This window comes from Pseudophryne corroboree, chromosome 4 (assembly GCF_028390025.1).
Source record: "Pseudophryne corroboree isolate aPseCor3 chromosome 4, aPseCor3.hap2, whole genome shotgun sequence".
Lineage (NCBI taxonomy): Eukaryota > Metazoa > Chordata > Amphibia > Anura > Myobatrachidae > Pseudophryne > Pseudophryne corroboree.
Window position 1 is genome coordinate 735,377,331 of NC_086447.1, and position 19,835 is coordinate 735,397,165.

Genomic DNA, 19,835 nt, shown 5'->3' on the forward strand with positions numbered 1-19,835 from the left:
GATGCAGGACAACACAGCAACACTGTAAGGGACTTATTATTACACAGCAGCACTGGGCATATAGCAGCAGAGTATTCCACTGTGACTGCCTGGTCACTGGAATGACTGATGGCTGATGCACAGGACACCACTGGTCTGATGCAGGACAACACAGCAACACTGTAAGGGACTTGTTATTATTATACAGCAGCACTGGACATATGGCAGCAGAGTATACCACTGGGACTGCCTGGTCACTGGAATGACTGATGGCTGATGCACAGGACACCACTGGTCTGATGCAGGACAACACAGCAACACTGTAAGGGACTTGTTATTATTAAACAGCAGCACTGGACATATGGCAGCAGAGTATACCACTGGGACTGCCTGGTCACTGGAATGACTGATGGCTGATGCACAGGACACTACCACTGGACTGATGCAGCACAATACACCACCACTGAACTGATGCAGCACAAGACAGCACCACTGGACCGGACTTATACAGCAGCACTGGACATATGGCAGCAAGAGGACACAACCACTGTGACTGGACAAATACAGCACAAGACACGGACACTGAGAGAACGGAGACACGTCCTCTCTCTGCACTCTCCAATGCCAGAGTGAAAATGGCGGGGAAGCGCGGCTCCTTATATGGAATCCAAATCCCGCAAGAATCTGACAGCAGGATGATGACATTTTGCCTCGTTCTGGTTTCCGAGTCAGGCAAAAAAACCAGAGCCTGACTCTAATCCGGGCTCGGAGCGTGAAGTCCGATAGGGTTTGGTTCTCTGAGAACCAAACCAGCTCATCTCTACATAAAACCATATAGTCTGTCTAAAACATAAGTACTCCCACCCCTTCAATCTATCCCCACTCACTGCTAAAAACAAAACACAGTCATCACCAAGATTTAGTTCATGAGTTGAAACTGTTAGGAACTGTTCCCTGATTTATCAAAATTCTATCATAACCCAAGTTAGCAAAGTCACTACTGTTACCCAAACAGTTCAAACATAGCAGTCTAACAACCAAAAGTACTTGAGGCATGGATACAAGTGATTTAAATGACTGGAAACAGTCAATGCCAATCCCTTTACCAGACAATGCATTTTAGTAATTCAGAGCAGACCCTGCTGCAGCAGAGGCTAAGGCTATGTACACACACATGACTGACGCCAGACTCCCAACACCACTCAGGAGACCTGCGCCAACATCCCAAAGGTAAGTATCGGTCTCACTGTTAGGGCCCGGGGGAGGGGGTAAGGTTATGCACTAGGGGGGATTATCCCTAGCCGTCACCCTGTGAGGGTTAGCTGTAGCAGAGAATCCCAGGGGGTTAGCCATAGACCAACCATCTCCCCAAGTTAGGGTAGGGGGAGGGATGGGGGAGAGGTCCAAATACTTACCCCCTCCAATGTCGGGATCATCACTGACGGGATGTATTCCATATAAACATACGTAAATTAACCTTCCAGTATGCTTTTGGATTGTGGAAGGAAAATAACTAAAACATGGGAAGAACATACAAACTCTACATAAATAGGACCTTTGTGGGAATAAAACTCAAGACCTCAGTACTGTGAGGCAGCAAACAACCCATGTCTATTCATTATTCCCGAGGTCATTCTTTTACCGAACAATTTGTTTTCTTTGGACTTGAATGGATTGTAGTTATCAAACAAGAACCTGTCGCAGTCTAACACCAAGGTACTGTAAATCACTATATTAGACTTTCAAAAATAAAATATATTTGTTTTAAATTAATTCCCTACATTTGTTGCCCTTAGTTTACCTCATTATACCACTCCCCAGTATAAATGTGAAATTACCACTTTTATTTTCCAGGGTCAATCTCATTAATTTGTTGGCTGCAGTTAGAGGTTGGCAAGAAATCTTATTTTGAGTCCTGAATAATGACTAAGCATCAAAATCACCACGAGCAAATAAACAGTTCAGCATCAGACCCTTATCTAAAGAAACTTAATCTTCATGAATTCTGCAGCCTTACATTTTCTTCCAAGTATTTCAAGCTTCTGATTTCCATTGGCTCCCCTCCCCCCATTACATTATACAGATGAATCACACTGGAGCAACAAAGGGGTTGAAGGAACAAAACATACAGTATGTAAGTTTTTTGTCAAGAAACCTAAACAAACACAGGGTCAGTTATTTACTTAGTTATTCTTACATAACTATTTTTCTGAATGGAAATATGAATCTTGAGAAACCTATTTTATGTATATCGTAATATTTCATCATTCAATTACAGTTGAAACACATGCACTGCATCTCTATACTGCAATTTAGTTACAGCTTGCAATCCATCAGATCAAAGTAGGATCATAGTAGTAATGGCAAGTGACTTGACCGATATCCCAAAAAATCAACACCATGTACGCATTGCTATAAACAAGATAAAAGGTGGAATGGACTGTACGTATGTGCGCATATTATGCAGTTACAAATGACACCACAATGCCTCTAAGAATAATCCTGCACTCTTACCTCCACAGAAGAACCCATGAGTCCATTCTCTTCCAGGATAAATCCAACTCGACAATGAAAAGGCCAGACAGTATATTCTCTTCCAGGACAAATACAAATCTATGGTGACAAGGCCAGACAGTTCATTCTCTTCCAGGATAAATCCAACTCAATTGTGACAAGGCCAGATAGTCCATTCTCTTCCAGGGCAAATCCAACACTATGGTGACAAGGCCAGACAGTCTATTCTCTTCCAGGATAAATCCAGCTCTATGGTTATGAGGCCAGAGAGTCCATTCTAATGCAGGCCAAATGGTTATGAAGCCAGAGAATCCATTCTCTTCCAGGCCAAATCCAACTCCATGGTGACAAGGTCAGACAGTCCATTCTTTTCCAGGCTAAATCCAACTCTGTGGTGAAAAGGCCACAGTCTCCAACTATATGGTCACAAGGCCAGACAGTCCATCCATTCTCTTCCATGACAAATCCAATTCTATGGTGACAAGGCCAGTCAGTGGAACATTGTGTGTGGGACTTATGCAATGAGCAGACATCAGAATTTTTTCCAGGAAACAGCACAACAGGACTGGTCTCCCATACTAAATTTCTCCAGCTTCCTGTTGAGTAAGTGTACAGATAATTTAAATCTCCATTTTGTATTATAATACAGTAGCTTACATCTTAGCAAATACTTATACATGGCTATACGTATTTACAGTATGCTGTCAGAATATCGACACTGCGTCAACAATCATAATGTTGACACCACAATTTTAACAGTTATGATGTCAATATCATAAATGTTGATACCTGGAATTTGTCGACATGGACAAAATGTAAACATGTGAAATCTCAATATAGTGAAAATATCGGCAATACTGTTAGGATTAGGAATTAGGAGTAGAGTTAGACTATCCTAAAAAAGATATTGTCAATGTTATGACCATGTTCGACATTCTCTTGTTGACAATATGAATATCAACATGGTGAATGTCAACATAATATACGGAATTCCATCTGTACAGTCATATCTATACTGATTAATCATTAATATACTTTATATCAGGCCTGGCCAACCTGTGGCTCTCCAGATGTTGTGAAACTACACATCCCAGCATGCCCTGCCATAGTTTTAGCATTCCCTAATAGCAAATCTGTGGCAAGGCATGATGGGACTTGTAGTTGTACAACAGCTGGAGAGCCACAGGTTGGCCAGGCCTGCTTTATATAGTTAAATATTATGTATACTTTTTTCTTGTTGTTGCATGTTTTACACATTAATGTTGAGGACTACAATATTGCTGCACCTGCACTTCACTGGTTATGTACATGTCATACTCCCATCCAAATGTTTACAGGTCTACTTATTTACATATACTGTATGTGCAAGTGGCCTCACTGATCAATTACTTTTTTTTTCTCATCATTTTTGATTAAACATCACATAAAGGTTGAGCTCAATTTAGAGACAAATGGAGATGGACAAGTCTTACAAATGCTAAAACTGAAATTACCAATCTTACATGTTCTTGAACTGAAATTAACCAATCTTACATGTGCTAGAACTGAAACGACCAGTCTTACATGTGCTAGAACTGAAATGACCAGTCTTATATGTGCTAGAACTGAAATGACCAGTCTTACATGTGCTAGAACTGAAATGACCAGTCTTATATGTGCTAGAACTGAAATGACCAGTTTTACATGTGCTAGAACTGAAATGACCAGTTTTACATGTGCTAGAACTGAAACGACCAGTCTTACATGTGCTAGAACTGAAACGACCAGTCTTACATGTGCTAGAACTGAAACGACCAGTCTTACATGTGCTAGAACTGAAACGACCAGTCTTACATGTGCTAGAACTGAAATGACCAGTCTTACATTTGCTAGTACTAAAATGACTAGAACTCATGGAGAAGCAATGGGTGCAGTCAGGGCCGGTGCAAGGGTGTTCGGCGCCTCCCTGCAAACTATAAATTTGTGCCCTCCCTCCCATACTTAATAAAGGGACAGTGCGCACCGAAGTCACACGCCGCAAGAAGCGGGTGGGGTGTGGCCACACAATAGTACCAATTCAAATTACTCCACATAGTAGCATAATCTTGTTCACATTACACCGCACACTGGGGGTCATTCCGACCTGTTCGCACGCATCGGTTCTTCGCTGCAGTGCAAACGGGTCGGAACTGCGCATGCGCGCCGGACGCATTGCGCACGCGCAGCATTGCCTGGCGACGGCCGTCACGGGAAGCGACGTCGCCAGCGAGAAATGTGATTGCATCGGCGATCGCAAGAAGACGGACAGGCAGGAGGCGTTCTGGGGCGGATACTCACCGTCTTCCAGGTGTGGTGAGTCCAACACAGGCGGATCCAGGCGTTTGGGGGGCGGATGTCTGACGTCACAGCCGGGAACATCATCGCTAGATCCGTCACACTGGGGAGTAGCTGCAGGTCTGGTCTTGTTTTGCTTTAAACTTTTTTTAGCATAGCAGGGCTGCACAAGCGATCGCAGCCCTGCTATGCTAAAATGGTTGGTTCTAAATCGGAGTGGGAGAAGGGACCTTCAGACGTCACTAGGGGAGGAGACACGTCACCAGGGGGAGGAGCTACGGGCAAACAGGGTACCCGAAAAGTACGCTCGCTCCGCTCTGCTCACCACCTGATTACTATAGGTAATAGTTGGTGGCGTGGATAGTAGAGAACCTATCCCGCTGGCATAGCTCCTCCCCCTTGTGTCGTGCCTCCTCCCCCTGTCATAAAAGGTCCCTTAGGCCACTTGAATCTAGCATACACTCCCCCATAGATATGAGATAGAAAGATGGATAGATCGACAGACACATAGATAAATAGATAGATAATAGGCAGACACATAGATAGATAATAGGCAGACACATAGATAGATAATAGACAGACACATAGATAGATAGATAGATAGATAGATAGATAGATAGATAGATAGATAGACAATCACACATAAAAAGAAAACTCACTTTAGTTCCTCTGTACTGGTCCCGGGCAGTCTCTTTTGTTTCTGAGTCCATGTGATGAGATGGCTCCGTCCATACAGATGGGGGCACCTAGTGGCTCCTGGCAGAACTGCAGTCAGCAGTGACTGCAGCTCTCTGCTCCCGAAGCTGTCCTTTGCTGGTCCCGCCCCCACACCTCCACTTACTAGCGCGCCAGCGCTGACACAGGAGGGGAGGATGAGACATCAGCGGCGGGGCAGGAGTGGGGGGGGGACAGAAGATCCGCGATCCAGGCTGCCGGCTGCCGCTGCTTGTACAGTGGTATGCGCAGCGGCAGCCGGCAACAACAGTGCAGTGAAGGGATGCAGAGCAGTTAGAGCGCCTCTCCTGCCTGGCGCCTACCTGCACTGCATCCCTTCGCTGAGCGGGTTCCGCCGGCACTGGGTGCAGTGTTTGCGGGGAACACTGGCCCCTGGGTCCAGAGGGGGCCCACACCGCGCACACTGCACCCTTTCTGGCATCCATCGGTGACTGTGTGTGGGCCACCTCCTCTCCCGTAGCCGTCACCGCCGCTGCTAGCGCACTGAGCACTGGAGACTCTCGCACAGTGCCAGAGTCTACAGCGCATGCGTAGGACTACAAAAAAATGGCGTGGTGGCCATTTTTCGGAGTCCTGTGCATGTGCTGTAGACTCTGGCACTGTGCCATAGTTCCAGCACTGAGAGCGCTAACAGCAGCGTTGACGGCTACAGGAGGGGAGGGGGCCCACACACGGAGTCTGCACACGGGTCCCCTCCTCTCTAGAAACGCCGCTGTGGAGAAGTTAGGTTTTGTAAACTTACAATAAGTGTTTGGGATTTTTAAACTAAGGACACTTCATCCAAAAGATTAATGGGCACCTTCAATTTACCACCCGACTCACTGTTGGTTTTCAGAAGCTGGGTTAAATGCCCGGATCTATTCACATACTGCCCACAGTAACCCCCGAAACGTCACTATACGTGGATGTCTGCTCACTCCGCAGAAGGATGAAAACCGAAAATGGCGTTGAAGTGCCCCCTCGTTGCTTAACGCAGACTTACTGTGCACAGTAACTGCATAGCTCCGGGAACTTAACACGGAATCTTTTCCTTTACGAGCATTTTCTGTCAGATATGGGGCTTACTGTAGGATATAACTGTATAGGTCCGGGCACTTAACCCAGCTGCTAAAAGCCTACTAATTGAATATACCCCTAAAAGAGACTTTGAAATTTTGTGGTTTGCTTGAGATCTTTGTTTCACTTGTAAATGCTGGGAAAATATAAAATACCTTTCCCCCTTTTCTCATATGTCCTAGAGGATGCTGGGGACTCCAAAAGGACCATGGAGTATAGACGGATCCGCAGGAGCCTGGGCACACTATAAAGACTTAAACTGGGTGTGAACTGGCTCCTCCCTCTATGCCCCTCCTCCAGACCTCAGTTAGACTTTGTGCCCAGGAGTGATGGGACACACACTAGGGGAGCTCTACTGAGTTTCTCTGAAAGACTTTGTAAGGTTTTTTATTTTCAGGCAGACCTGCTGGCTACAGGCTCCCTGCATCGTGGGAGTGAGGGGAGAGAAGCAGACCTACTTCTCTGAGTTCAAAGGCTCTGCTTCTTAGGCTACTGGACACCATTAGCTCCAGAGGGTTCGATCACTTGGTGCGCCTAGCTGCTTGTTCCCGAAGCCGCGCCGTCAATCCCCTCACAGAAGCCAGAAGAAAGAAGTCGGGTGAGTATTGGAAGAAAAGAAAACTTCAGTGACGGCAGAAGACTTCAGTAACGGCAGCGGTAGCGATGCGCTCCATGCTCCCACACACCAACGTCTCTGGCAGGGTGCAGGGCGCTGGGGGGAGCGCCCTGGGGGCATGTTGCTGAGGGTCTAAAATGCTGGCGGGGGGACATATTTAGGTGCCCGGGCACCGGGTATGTTCACCCCGCTAGTGTGCCGCGGGGGGGAGCAACAGCGGTAGCGCTGCGCTCCCTGCTCCCACACGCACACCATCGGCCTGCAGGGTGCAGGGCGCTGGGGGGGAGCGCCCTGGGCAGCATATGGGTATGTTCACCCCGCCAGTGTGCCGCGAAAGGGAGGTAGCAGCAGCGGTAGCGCTGCGCTCCCTGCTCCCACACACACCATCGGCCTGCAGGGTGCAGGGCGCTGGGGGGGGAGCGCCCTGGGCAGTGTATATATATATATGTAATATAGTATGTATAATATGTAGATCACTGGCGGGGGGACATACTTCGGTGCCCGCCCCGCCAGTGCGCTGCGAACGGGAGGGAGCAGCAGCGGTAGCGCTGCGCTCCCTGCTCCCGTACACCATCGGCCTGCAGAGTGCAGGGCGCTGGGGGGGAGCGCCCTGGGCAGCATTTATTGAATGATCCCGGGCGGGGGAACATACGCGGACACCGGGTGTCTTCGCCCCGCCAGGGTACCGCAGCGTGCGCGCTGTGCTCCATGGCTCCCACACACCAACGGATTCCGTGGGTGCGGGGCGCAGGGGGGGCGCCCTGGGCTGCGTTTAGACATAAAGGGATATATACAGGGGGCTACTCCCTGTATATAAGTTCCCCAGCTCAATTTGGGTATATATATTTATTTAATTTGAGCGGGCTTAAGCGCGCCGGGAAGGGGCGGAGCTTATCCCTCACAGAGGAGTCAGCGCCATTTTCTTCATATCCCCGCCAGGACTGGATAGTAAGATGGAGGGGGGGCACAGTGTTTTTAAAGCTATATGGGTGTCATATAGCATTAGGTTTGATAATGGACGCATAATCACTCTTCTATTACATAAATTATCTGTTTCCCTGTTTGTACCTTCTATTGGTTAGTTGACATATGTCAGCAGGTGTGAGGGCTTTGTCACAAGCTGCTGTGGGGATAACTGTCGGCTTCGCCGGCGCATGGCGGTACTTGATTTGGGAAATTAAGTATTAGCAAATTGGTGTTTGTGTGCTTAAAACAGTAAACACGATAGGGGAGATACTGTTGTTTGGGGATGCCCTGTCGGCATCAACGGTATTTCCTGGGTAAAAAATGATCAGGCTGTTATTGCCTTGTATATTGGTGTATGTGGGGGGAGTGTTATCAAAATTGTATTTGTATCCTTCCCTCGGGGTTCCGTGATTATTTTTTGCCCGCTTACTATTCCTTGCTGTCGACATTTACTAAGTTTCTGTCGACCATAACACTCCTGGTAGATCCACATCGGGGGCATGTCAGTACATGGTCATATACATTCACAACACATTACTGTCACTAGGGACCTGACAGGTCGGGTCAATCCACTTGCGTATAGGTTATGTCTATATGTGTATATATGTAGATATAGGTTCTATATGCATGGTTAGGATATATGTGTTTTATTGTGTATTACATGAGGTATATCCATGAATGCTGAAATAATGGTATTCTTCTCATGTGCTGGTCGCTCTGTTGATTAAGCTCTAGATTGGCCGTGACGAGTTGGTTTCGATCCTCTCAAGGAGTCCGAATATTATTCTCTTCACAACGCGGAGAGAAAATTATGACAGTCAACTCCTGGTCGACGCAGAGCCCGGTCACAAAGGATCATACACAGGCAGCTAAGTGAAATTTTATTTCTATACTTTGACCTTGTTTGCGCTGTATGCACTTGAGGGAGTGTTGTATTCGGGTAGGCATCCGATAGAATTGCCCTACCCAGTGTGGGTAGGCTTGCCTATGTTTATTCTACCTTATAACATTACAGCAGGCTGCCACATGACAGCAGGAGGTGTGACCGGAAAAATGCGGAGGATGTCTCCGGGAGATGTTGGTGGGAGGTATACAGCTATTTGGTGTGGCCTCTGTTCAGTCAATCTCGGCGGATTCCACTGGTAAATCTAACTTCGTGAGTTAGCCTCTTTCACAACGGTTGGTGTCGCATTCTTTTGTGGGATGCAGTCGTTTTAACTGGTTCGATACCGTTCTTTTTTCCTTTTCTGTGCAGACAGTGGAAGGTGAAAAGGTAAGAGTTCTGCAGCCTTGTTAGGTTCGCAGTAGTGGGTGTCGTTTTCTGTTTCCTCCACATCCACCACTTGTCGCTGGGTCTATCGGGCTGGTCCCCACTCCGGTGGGCACTTGTCTACTATGTTTCAGTTGGTCCAGGAATAGACTAGGACCTGTGGGTTATTTATAGAATCCAAAGGGGAACATTCTGAGTTACGGTTGTTTCCCCTTACTGTTTTTCTAATAGTTCTTGCCGTTCCACTCTGGAAGGAAAGATAGTATGCAACGCCATACAGAGGTGCGTCAGGATCAGGACATTGTCCAGTGGTCCCTGTATAAAGGTGCAAATCGTTGGTTCTCTCTGACTGTTCTTCGACACAGGGATTGGCTGTTGTTTCCAACAACACTGATGTTGGAGGTGGTTTTCAGAGTAGATAATGACCGGTTAAAGTTCGGTGTTTTTCCATGTGAAAAGAGGTCTGAAGATCCAGAGTTGGATCGGTTTTACTGGGACACTTCATCAAGGTGTTCCGTTACTTAACCGGTTGGCTGCGGCCGGAGTGGCCTTTTTTGGTGAGAGACTCTAATGCCAGAGTGGTTTTCAAGAGACCAGTTGGAAAGGTGGTCCGGGTCTCACCTGCACATGCACCTGAATATAATCCTAACGGCCAGGACATCGCTCCTGTGGTGTTTGCTCGGTTCTCTCCTTCTAGAGGGATGAAGGTTCGGGTTCCGGGTGTAGATCCTGGTGTCCGTGCATACAGATCTCCGAGACTGTGGAGCAGTACTTGCAAGGGACGTGTTTCCAGGGGATAAGGTCTAGTTGGAAAGCTTGTCTGCTATAAACTTTCTTGGATTGAGAGTTAGTTTCGACAAACGTATTCTTCGTGTTCTGCCCGTGTTAGTTCTGCTAGACGATTTGTCAGCGGTGGCACAAGTAAACCGCTATAGCGGAACAAGGAGCAAAGCAGCAATGGCAGAAGATGCACAGTTTTGCCGTTGGGTGGAGAGTCTGGTAAACGATATATTAGCAGTCTTCGTTCCGGAGGTGAACGACGGAAAAATAGATTTCCTCTGCTGACGCGATCTCCATCCGGGAGAAATTCAGTCGTCATCAAGAAGTTTTCACAGACGTGACAAGTCTTTGAGGATTGTCGCAATTGGATATGTTGGCGTCTCGCCTCAATGAGAGGCCTCAGGGATATTGTTCCAGGTCATGGGACGCTCAAGCTATAGCAGGGGACAACCTCGTGACACCGTGGGTGTTTTTTAGTCGGTCTAGGTGGCCTCTCCGCTTTCATTTTTGTTTGAAGGTGATAAACGTGGGATGAACAAAGGTTCAGGCGATCCTCTTGGATCCGGTCTAGCCAAGGAGGGTTGGCTATCCAGTTTTTCATGATTTACTCATAGAAGATTCCTGCCCTCTTTCTCTATGTGAGGATCTGTTACAACAAGATCAGGGTGTGTTTCAAGGCTTACCGCGGCTGCGTCTGACGTCGTGGCGGTTAAATGCCATATCCTAAGCCGAAAGGGTGTTCCCAGTGAAGTCATTTCCTCAATTCTTCAGGCTAAGAAAGAAGTAACGGCTAAGCTTTACCACTGTAGTGGGCGTAACTATGTGTTTTGGTCTGTATCCAGAAAGGCTCCTATGGAAGTCTTTCAGCTAGGTCGTTCTTATCCATACTTTACAAACCGGTGTGAATGCAAGTTTAAAGTTGGGACTGTGGCCTAATAATTTCTTTACAAAAATTTCTCTCTTGGAAAGTGGTCATGCTCTTGGCTTTGACATCCGCAAGGCGGGTGTCAGAAGTGGTGGTTTTGTCTCACAAGAGCCTTGTTAGATCTTTCATGTGGATAGAGAGGAATTGAGAACTCGGTTAGTAGTTCTGCCGAGAGTGGTTTCTGGGTTTCGCAGAATTTGGCCTATTTTGATGCCGGTGGTTACTTAGGCATTAGCTGATTCAAATTCTCTCAATGTAGCCAGGGATTTGAATATTTAGGTCGCCAATTTGGCTCAGATTGGAGAAACAGGGTCTCTGTTTGTCTGATATGTTCCCAGTATGGTTTGGGTGACTGTGTTATGCAGTCGGTCAGACGTGGGATCTGTGATGCTATTTGGCATGTTCGTTCTACGGCTGGATTGCCGTCACCGAAGTCGGTGGGGGCCCATTTTACTGGGAAGATGGGCTCTTCCTGGGCGGATGCCCGAGGAGTCTCGGCGGTTCAACTTTGCCGAGTGGATACTTGGTCCGGTTCAAACGCTTTTGCTATGCTCTACAAGTTTGATACCCTGGTTGAGGGGGACCTTTTGTTTGCTCAATCGGTGCTGCAGAGTCGTTCGCACTCTCCCGCCCGTTCTGGAGCTTTGGTATTGACCCCATGGTCCTTTTGGAGTCCCCAGCATCCTCTAGGACGTATGAGAAAATAGGATTTTAGTACCTACCGGTAAATCCTTTTCTCTTAGTCCGTAGAGGATGCTGGGCGCCCATCCCAGTGCGTACTGTGTCTGCAGTTATTGTTTTGGTTACACTCTAGTGGTGTTTCTTCTCTGTCAGACTGTTGCTGACGATGTTCAGGACATGGCATGCGGTGTCTTATTATTGGTTGTGTTGGCACACAGGTTGTGTTACATATTCTCTCAGCATGTGGCTGTGTCTTTTTCATGCCGTAGACTGGTTTTCTATTGAATGCCACGTTCTGCGGTATGTTCGTGGTGTGAGCTGGTATGACACTCACCGTGTTTATAAATTCTTTCCTCGAAATGTCCATCTCTCCTGGGCACGGTTTCTAACTGAGGTCTGGAGGAGGGGCATAGAGGGAGGAGCCAGTTCACACCCAGTTTAAGTCTTAATAGTGTGCCCAGGCTCCTGCGGATCCGTCTATACCCCATGGTCCTTTTGGAGTCCCCAGCATCCTCTACGGACTAAGAGAAAAGGATTTACCGGTAGGTACTAAAATCCTATTTTTTCTTATCTTTCGGTCTATGTAATATGGGGTCATTTTATTTTATTCTGTTCAAATGATATAGTTTATGTATGCAGGGCCGTAGAGTGCCACACGGGGCTTCGGTAAAGGGTGGAGGGCGTGACTTAAAAAAAGGGGGCATGACGAAGTCCTTCAGTATTGAAATCTGTACAAAATAATATAATTGCAGGGGGGAGCAATTTTAGCACAGGGGAGGAAGGGGGGCTACCTCACGTTATCAGCAAGCAGGTTGCTCCTCTCCGGCCATCTTCCAGTGATATTTGGGAAGATGACGCTGGCCATTAGAGAGAAAAGACTCTGGCACAGTGCGGTACCATCTTCCCAAAGAGATCACCGGGAAGATAGCGCCGCCGACGCTGGCAACAGCACAGTTATATTGGAGGGGGGTATCGGATCTCGGCCCCCTCCAGGCCCCCCAGCAGCCCGGCCCAGGTAATTTGTACTCGGCACCACTGTATGTATGCCACAATAGATAGTAATGTATATATAGATTTTTTATAGATTTTTATTTATTATTATTTTTGTTTTCTAGTTGTATATATATTCTATAAATATGCATCTATAATCATTATATGATTTTTGAGTATCACTTTCTTTTATAATTGTGTATCAATTTAACTGTAGAAATGTTAAGCATTATCGTTTTACGTTGCCTGTATAAACTTCTGTTATACAGTAGGTGATTTGGTGATTAATCATTTTCAATAAGTTATCCTTTTGTGAAGGATGGTTAAATACTCATGAAGTACAGTGAATTCAAATATTTGATGAAGAATAAGTGCTTAATGAAACGCGTCAGCCACTGGTTGCTAAAAGGATTTCAGTGAGACATACACTTTGCTCAGAGCTGCTACACTTTTGTGTTGTGTGTGATCAGTCTAAGCTTTTTAAAAGCTTGGTACAGTAGTCCAAACTGCAGTCGCCATTGAGAATAATGTTATTTAAAGGATGCAGAAAGTGCAGTGTCTGTATGGTTTTCACTTTTGCATAGAACTGCAAAGCTGGACATACACTATTTAAACTTTTTCAACTTATTTTTGTTTTTCGCCTGCTTTTCTTGTGTGTGTGTGTGTGTGTGTGTGTGTGTGTGTGTGTGTGTCTGTGTGTGTGTGTCTGTGTGTGTGTGTGTCCGTGTGTCTGTGTGTGTGTGCGCGTAAACTCAAAAGGAGTTTAGCAGACGATGACATGAATTGTTTTTACAAAAGATATGAAAATAATAGTCAACCACCCACACTGAGGTTTAGTGTGTGCAGTTAAAGTCTGAGCTGAAGTCAAACGCTGTAAAGCATACAAGTATATGGCTCACAAAACAATGTCCCACAATGTGTGTGATTGTGCACATGAAGAGTCATTACAAGTTTCATTTCTGCTTTCTGCTATGGAACGCATACTGCAATTTGTCCTATGATACTGTACAGCAAGAGCAGCTAGGCTTTTGTTTCGTCTGACCTACTTTTTGTTCACTCACATAGCGTAACCTACTGTACCAGCGTCAATGCACTGAACTTAAAGTAGAATTTATTGATGAGATGACCTGCCAACAAACTTTGAATAATCAGTACAGTAGGTACTCTAAGCAGGTGTCAGGGTGGTCAAAAAATAGCCTTACTAATAATGCCCATATCAAATAATAGCACCAATAATATTGCCCACATCAAATAATAACACCAATAATATTGCCCACATCAAATAATAGTACCAGTAATAATGCCCACATCAAATAATAGCACCAGTAATATTGCCCACATCAAATAATAGCACCAGTAATAATGCCCACATCAAATAATAGCACCAGTAATAATGCCCACATCAAATAATAGCACCAGTAATATTGCCCACATCAAATAATAGCACCAGTAATAATGCCCACATCAAATAATATCACCAATATTAATGGGCACATCAAATAATAGCACCAGTAATAATGCCCACATCAAATAATATCACCAATATTAATGGGCACATCAAATAATATCACCAATATTAATGGGCACATCAAATAATAGCATTAATAATAATACCAACATCAAATAATAGCACCAGTAATAATGCCCACATCATATAATAGCACCAATAATAATGCCCACATCAAATAACAGCACCAGTAATAATGCCCACATCAAACAATAGTGATTATCTGAGAGCCAGGCTCCACAAAATGCAATCAATCGCAGGGCCTGTTGCAGAGGTGGACGCTATACTGATGTGTGCGCAGTTGAGCAACTTTCTTTTTACTACTGCGCATGCACACAAACTCTAGAAAGCCCTTAGTGCGCAGTCCCGCGTGTTGCTGTCGCCGGCTCTAGATTTGGCATGCATGCATGCCAAATCTAGTTAGATCACTCACTTCACCGCGGGGTGAAGTGCGCGTCCTCCCCGTCCCACCCCATAAATGAATTGTGTGAATGTACACACACTTTGATTAATGCACAAAGTTATAAAAAATATTGTCTGAATTTACCTTCAGGCTGTGTGTATAAGGTGTAAATGAAACATACATGCATTCTGTGCTTAGACTTGGGTCTCATCACCATGATATCTCATTACAGTATGCAATTATTCCAAAATACGGAAAAATCCGATATCCAAAATACTTCTGGTCCCAAGCATTTTGGATAAGAGATACTCAACCTGTATAATGAATACTGTTGCACAGGGCAGAGGGATCCGTGCAGCTGTGAGTATAGAAGAAACAAGTTGCAACTATTTGCAAACACAAAATGCATCCTGGAAAAAAATAGTGAGACAGGGAGACGGTGCACCTGTAGGTGCACACTCTAAATACTACGAACACTGGTAATCAGAACAAATGTAATAAACTCAGCGATTTAACACAGAGTAAAATTGAGGTTACTAGCATAATGTTTGGCCAAAAACCATAATTTTTTGTCCCACCCATAGGACCCAGAGTACAGCTCACATACCATTGTAGAGCGACCTTTCTATAGCTGAGCATTGAGCATGGCTTGGATTCCCAAGCACCCTTGACCTAGTTCAGAAAATAGACAGCATGGCAACCTTCTGGCAGTGCCATGATCCTTCTGCATAGACCCGTTCTGCAGCAAGGATTGCACAGTATTGATGCAGCGTCATGCTACACAACACAGTGCAAACGTTCACAAGATGCTGATAAGTGAGACCCTACAGAGCACTGGCGACCACACAGTGACCAAAGCAGGCAGGGTGCTCTGCCTAAAGACAGGGCAGAAAAACATTGATGTTTCAAAACATCAATGAGTTGCCTGTGATGACTGCCTGACACTGATGAGCAAGTAGAGATTGCACAGCTCAGGGGCAAACGCAGGATTTGTGAAGGGGGGTTTCCAAAGAGGGGGTGGAGCCAAGCATAAGAGGGCGGAGACTGAGGTAGTATGCACTCTGTAACCTGCTGCGGTGCCTTCCAACAGTAATGTGATATTCAATATAGAAATGGTAGCACTCGCAGACTCTTCGTCACACAGAAATGAAGACTCACAGACGCCCGCAGGCTACTCCAACATTTTGCTTTATAACAACCTTTGTCAGGGTATCCCTGCTGAATGTTAGTATAAAAGAAAATGTTGGAGTAGCCTGCGGGCGCATACAAGTCTTCATTTGTGGGTGCCGTGAGTGCCACCATTTCTATACTGCACATCACATTACTGTTCGAGGGCACAAAAAATACCTGGGTGCCTTCAGGAGGAAATAGGTAGCAGTAGACGTTAGTTCTGCGGCACTCCTAGGACTTCCTTATCCAGATAACTGTCTCACAGAATCAGCGTGCCATTGAAAGTTGGGATAGGGTTAAATTGATGTTCTTCACCTAATTCACTAATAAAAAATCCCGACAATTTCGGAGAGGTTTTTGGCGAAATAAATCGTCAGTTAAGTGGTTAAGCAGCAAAGAAACGTAGGTGATAGAGAGAGAAAAGAAGGCAACAGGCTATGTGACAGATTAGACAGGAAGTCACTAATGTAAGACACAAGAAATGAAAACATGTGAGTGAGATATTATAGAGAAAAGAAGGGAAGAATAAAGTTTAAAGAGAATCTCCTATATATTAGCCCAGAGTGACTGTTTGTATAACGCTGGGCGGAGTCATAGAGTCTCAGATCTGGGTGGCTGGATGCAGGGCAGGAACAGTCCCCTCCCTCGGTCCACCTATCCCCACCCAGTCCCCTCCCTCCTTCCTCCCCGCACAGTTCCCTCCCGGTCCCCTCATAGTCCCCGCACCCTGGTGGCACTAGAGCGGGTGACAGTAAGCAGGACTCGCAGCCTCAGTCTACGAGACTCCAGTACCGTGCTACGGCCGTGAGTCTGGCGGCTGCCGCACAGTCCCCTCCCCGTCCCCGCACCCTGGTGACACTAGAGCTGGTGACTGTAAGCAGGACTGGCAGCAGCCTCAGTCTCTGGGACTCCAGCACCGAGCTGCGGCCATAAGTCTGGTGGCTGCCGCACAGTCCTGAGTGGGCACCATGGAGGAGAATGCCAATGTGCCGGGGACAGGCACTGACAGCCTCCCGGCCCTGACACAGTCCGCACTAACAGCCTCCCGGCTCTGACTCAGCCCATCAAGAATCATGCCATTACCGATGACTACAAGGTCTCCAAGCAGGTGCTGGGCCTGGGCATCAACGGCAACGTGCTGGAGTGATACCACAGGGACAGCGGGCATAAGTGTGTGCTGAAGGTAGGTGCTGGACCGGGGGCTCAGAGTGTGTGCCAGGGCACAGGATACTGTAACCTAGGTACAGCAGGGACACAGCATAGCCATGGCCCAGCTAGGTTATAAGGACATGACAGCGCCAGGGTTATATGGTGGGTACATGTACTGCCAGTGTTATATGATGAATACATGACTGCACCAGGCTTATATGATGGGTACATGCCAGCGCCAGGGTTGTTTAATGGGTACATGGCAGCGCCAGGGTTATGCGGAGAGTACAGGGAAAGCATGGCAGCATGATGGCTAGATGTAGTGCAGATCTGGGTGGCAGGATTCAGGGAATTATCCCGTCACTTTCTGGTGAGTGGTGAACACTTTAAATATAGTTGATAAAAGCACCTAACATGCAAAGGTCACGCCCCCTGTCTGACCACAAGCTGCTACGTCTAATTCCGTCCTGCGCTGTGCACCTGCACCTCCCCCATCCGCGGCACCCCCGTACCCACCCCTCCCCTGGCCACGAGCACATCCGGACCCCCTACCCCACCTGCAGCACCCCCGCACCCGCCACTCCCCCAACCACAGCACCTCCGGCCCCCTCCCCCATCGGACCGCTCCCCTCACCCACAGCATCTACAGACACCCTCCCCTATCCGCTGACCTCCCATACCTGCCCCTCCCCCACCAACAGCACCTCTGGACTACCACTCACTGGACCTCCAGACCCCCTCCCCCATCCACAGCTCCCCCGCAGCCACCACTCTCCCACCCGCAGCATCTACATACCCCATCCGCACCACCCCGCACCCACACCTCCCCCACCCGCAGCACTTCTGAAACCCATCACCCAACCTCACCCCCCCTCTCCCAAACGCACCCCCCCTGCATCGCAACACATTGTGTGTATAAGCAGCTCTGCTACCTGTGGCCACTGTGTGTATAAGCGGCTCAGCCCACTGAGCCATTTTCTCCTCAGCTTGTGCCTTTGCACATCTGATTACTTTCTTAGTCTCCTTCTGTCTAACAAGATATATCTCTTTGTCTTCATTATTTTGTGTCTGCTTATATTTCCTAAAGCCATCTTTTTTGCTTTTACAACATTTGCTACTTCTTTCGCAAACCACACTGGCTTCCTTTTTCCTTGTATTTTTCCTAACACTTTTGATACAAAGGTCTGTTGCCTTTAATATTGCACTTTTTAATGTTTCCCACCTCTCCTGCACTGCTTCCAAGTTCCTCCACTCTGCCAAAGAATTGCTTACACATTTTCCCATCCCTTCATAATCAGCCTTCCTAAAATCCAACACCTTTGTTTTTGTGTGGGATGAGTCAGTCTCTGTCTTTATGCTGAACCATACTGCTTGATGATCACTGGATCCCAGGTTTTCACCCACTTTTACATCCGATATTCTGTCTCCATTTGTAAGTATTAAGTCTAATATTGCATCTTTCCGAGTGGGCTCCCTCACCAATTGGTGGAGGGATGCTCCCTAAAGGGAATTTAAAATGTCTCTACTTCTAGTGGAACTAGCAACAGACACCTCCCAGTTTACATCAGGAAGATTAAAGTCTCCCATGATTATTACCTCTCCTTTTAATGCCATTTTAGTTATGTCCTGCAATAGGTTCTTGTCCAGTTCTTCTTCCTGTCCTGGTGGCCTGTATATCACGCCAATAAGAATAACTGACTTCTCCCCTGTTTCTATGGTCACCCAAAGGGCCTCAGTTTTTTCTTCAATACTTTGTATGTGTGGCCATTGTGTGTATAAGCGGCTCTGCTACCTGCGGCCATTGTGTGTATAAGTGGCTCTGCTACCTGTGGGTATTGTGTGTATAAGCGGCTCTGCTACCTGCGGCCATTGTGTGTATAAGTGGCTCTGCTACCTGTGGGTATTGTGTGTATAAGCAGCTCTGCTACCTGTGACCATTGTGTGTATATGCGGCTCTGCTACCTGTGGGTATTGTGTGTATAAGCAGCTCTGCTACCTGTGACCATTGTGTGTATATGCGGCTCTGCTACCTGTGGCCATTGTGTGTATAAGCGGCTCTGCTACCTGTGGGTATTGCGTGTATAAGCGGCACTACCTCTGCTACCTGTGGGTATTGTGTGTATTAGCGTCTCTGCTATCTGTGGGTATTGCGGCCCTCATTCCGAGTTGATCGCTCGCTAGCTGCTTTTAGCAGCAGCGCAAACGCTAAGCCGCCACCCTCTGGGAGTGTATCTTAGCTTAGCAGAAGTGCGAACGAAATGATCGCAGAACAACGTTTACATTTTTTCAACCAGTTTCTGAGTAGCTGCAGACTCCTACTTTGCGATCACTTCAGACTACTTAGTTCCTGTTTTGACGTCACAAACACGCCCTGCGTTCGGCCAGCCACTCCCCCGTTTCCCCAGGCATGCCTGCGTTTGTATCTGACACGCCTGCGTTTTTCAGCACACTCCCGGAAAATGGTCAGTTACCTCCCAGAAACGCCCCATTCCTGTCAATCACTCAGCGGTCAACAGTGCGACTGAAAAGCGTCGCTAGACCGTGTGTGAAACTGCATCGGCTTTTGTGAAAGTACGTCGCGCGTGCGCAGTGCGCACCATATGCATGCGCAGAAGTGCAGATTTTTTCCTGATCGCTGCGCTGCAAACAACGGCAGCTAGCTATCAACTCGGAATGAGGGCCTGTGTGTATAAGCGCCTCTGCTACCTGTGGCCATTGTGTGTATAAGTGGCTCTGCTACCTGTGGCCATTGTGTGTATAAGCGGCTCTGCTACCTGTGGC

General features: G+C 46.9%; 1 long non-coding RNA gene across 2 annotated transcripts in view; it reads right to left on the bottom strand.

Annotated features, from left to right (window-relative positions):
- Nucleotides 1-19,835, bottom strand: part of LOC134910261 (uncharacterized) — a 1,286,324-nt gene that overhangs the window by 303,308 nt on the left and 963,181 nt on the right. For both annotated transcript variants that reach the window (XR_010176155.1, XR_010176156.1), the window contains exon 8: nucleotides 2,494-3,089. This is a non-coding gene — a long non-coding RNA (uncharacterized LOC134910261). The remainder of the gene's footprint in view (nucleotides 1-2,493; nucleotides 3,090-19,835) is intronic.